The sequence below is a fragment of the Apium graveolens genome, chromosome 8 (assembly GCF_009905375.1).
Source record: "Apium graveolens cultivar Ventura chromosome 8, ASM990537v1, whole genome shotgun sequence".
NCBI lineage: Eukaryota > Viridiplantae > Streptophyta > Magnoliopsida > Apiales > Apiaceae > Apium > Apium graveolens.
The window spans coordinates 82,185,026-82,188,070 of record NC_133654.1 but is presented as its reverse complement, the minus strand read 5'-3'; positions in this window follow the sequence as shown (position 1 = coordinate 82,188,070).

Sequence of the window (3,045 nt, the reverse complement as noted above, 5' to 3'; positions counted from 1 at the left end):
AATCGAATAAGGTTTATTCGATAACTTGATTTTATTAATGAATATTATCTTGAATATTCATTCGAGGACTTATGACTCCTTTATATTATTTATTGAATATTACTTAGATATTCATTTGAGGATGTATGACTCCTTTATTTTATTTAATGAATATTATTTATAATATTCATTCGAGGGCTTATGACTCAGCTTATTTATTTATTGAATATTATTTCGAATATTCATTCGAGGGCTTATGACTCAGCTTATTTTATTTATTGAATATTATATGAATATTCATTTGAGGATCTATGACTCCGATTATTTGCTGAGATATATTCTTTATTTTATTAAAGAATAAGGTGTCGATAATCAAACTCACTTTTGATTATTCAAATAAAGATAGTACTTTCGTATAGGTATATCTTTGGTTATTTAATATTCATTTCAAGTATAAGTTTTAAAACTTCTACTTCAATTATTTTATAAAGATTATTCTTTATGGGAATATTATTTAAATAATAATATTCAGACATTTTCTAAATATTCTGGGGACTGATTTACTTCATTAAATCAGCTTCACTCCAAACATTCTTAAAAATGTTTTGCGAGTCTTCAAAATGATTTTTTTAAAAGTTAGAGCGGATCCCAAAACTCATTTTTTTTAAGATCCTCCTTTCGAAGGGGATTTAAATACTCGCTCAAAACCTGAGGGATCCGGCTCTGTGGTGTGTTTTATATTCGCAATAAGGTTGCTGTTTTGATAAATGAATTGATTACTTACCCAACACTCGGGAAGTAAAATTCTTGGAACAAGTTAATCCATTAACAGGCATCGCCTGGGAAATATCGGTGAGTTCTCCTTTCCAAATAGATACGACTTCTTGGTGGAGCCGTATCAACAAGTTTCTACTTGGGGAAAGTGGGGACAAGCTTTACGTTTCAGAGTCATGGATTTCATCTGAACTAGGAGTGGCGTAAGTGGCCGAGTAGCGCCGGCCCAGCCTTATTATATTGGCCCAAATGGCCTGGAAGTTCCGCTAAGGCGGTCCATTCCTTAGGAGTTCAGTGTTCGGTTGACAAGTAAATCCGACAGGTTCTCCTCTACATGTAGAAAATGGTGGGGTTGTACTACTACGACTGATCATCGTAAGTGGTCTTCCTGGCGCGGCAAACTCCCGTAATGAGTTCATCATCCAATTGGATAATTTCTGCAACACTACCCAGAGCACTTCGATAGAAAGGCTACGGTTGGGCGATTGTTGAGTGTTGGCAGGGTCAAGTTTTCAAAATGATGTTTACATCAAATGAAGTATCTCGTAACTTCATTTTATTTTGATAATATTTTAAAGATTTAATCTATTCAAATCTTGCCTTATAGTCTCATCTATGTGATGAACTTTTGAAGCTAATTATAACTTGAACGGTGGTAGTTCAAGTAGTATTTGGGAAAGATATAAGTATATTGGGGTATCTTGTAACTTCATCTTTTAAACTTATATCTAATTAATAATTGTCTTATGAATGACAAAGATTTTCAGAAAAACGTTGAGACAAGGTTAGATATATGAGATCACCTTGCAACGATATTTTTTTTATACAGTTATATACTGGGACTTTGTGTATATTGTGCATGGAAGAGGACTTCCAATATTTTGAAAAGTATATATGTATATATATATACTGAATATTTTGCGACTTCATCGCATTAAGATATCAACTTGGTTCATTTCTTTTGACCAAGACTTTCATGAGTACTATGAGAAGGCTCATATATTGTTAATCATTATACATATTATTTTGGTGGGCTTGCTGCTCACCCTTGCTTTCTTCTTTCATCACACAACATCAGATAGACAAGATGAACCGGACCAAGCTCCCGATTCGCAAGAGGTTAGGAGACGTTCCGCAGTTTTCTAGAAGCACTGATGCCGCCATAGCTGAGGTAGGAACTACCAATAGGCTAGGCTTTCAACTTTTGATGTATCAGATTATGTATATTTATGAATTGTAATAATGGCAAAGAAATGTAAATTTATTCAGAAACCTGTTTAAGGTGTATTGGCATATAATTGTGGAATAAAACGACTTGTGATTATTTTTGGATATTCATCTCTGAGACTATAACTTGTGGTGTGTGTATTTATTGTGGGGTCACAGTACAGAGTAGTTGATTATTTATTAAGATTGGGTGTTGTTAAGGGAAATGGAACTCGTGACAACCCGGATCCCCGACCCCGGATTTGGGGGTGTTACAGAAATGGTATCAGAGCCAAGCGTTATAAACCTCAGAGATGATGGGACGTTAAGATAATAAGTTCACTAAGATAATAAGAACTCTTGCCAAGTTCATAGTCGGACTACCTAACGTAGTACTGACAGTTAAAACCCTTATGGGAACCCTTATAAATGTAGTGATAGAAGCGTAGTTCGTTATCGTATATGGTAGCGGGACTCCGAACCCTGAAGTTGAGGAACATCAACGCGATGATGTTTTATTACTAATTGGAGATCAGATTGTGGATCCAATAGAGCGTCCTAACGCAGGACCGAATGATGTTGATATTGAGGATGTAGCGGTTGAGGATGTTGTCCTAGAAGGGATAGTTGCTGAGGAGGATCCCATGGAGGATCCTGACGAGATTGGATAAAGGACCACTGATGAATTGATGACCCTGGTTGGGTCGACTACCAGAGGTAGGATTGGCCGGTCACTACCAGAGGTTCGTTCAAGTTTGTAAAGATAGTAGCCCCTTTAACGCGGCTTACTCATAAGACTGAGAAGTTCGAATGGACAGAGAAATGCGAGAACAACTTTTAAGAACCGAAGCAAAGGTTGGTGACGTTCCCTATGTTGGCGTTGCCGGATGGAAAATGAGATTTTGTGATTTGTAAGTGACGCTTCGCATAAGGAATTAGGGTGCTTCTTATATAGCACAGCAAGATAATCGCGTCTGCGTCAAGACAATTAAGGGAATTTAAAATTCGATATCCCCACCCATGAGCTTGGGCTCGTGGCAATAGTTTTGCCCTAAAGATTTGAGGCACTACTTGTATGGAGAGAAG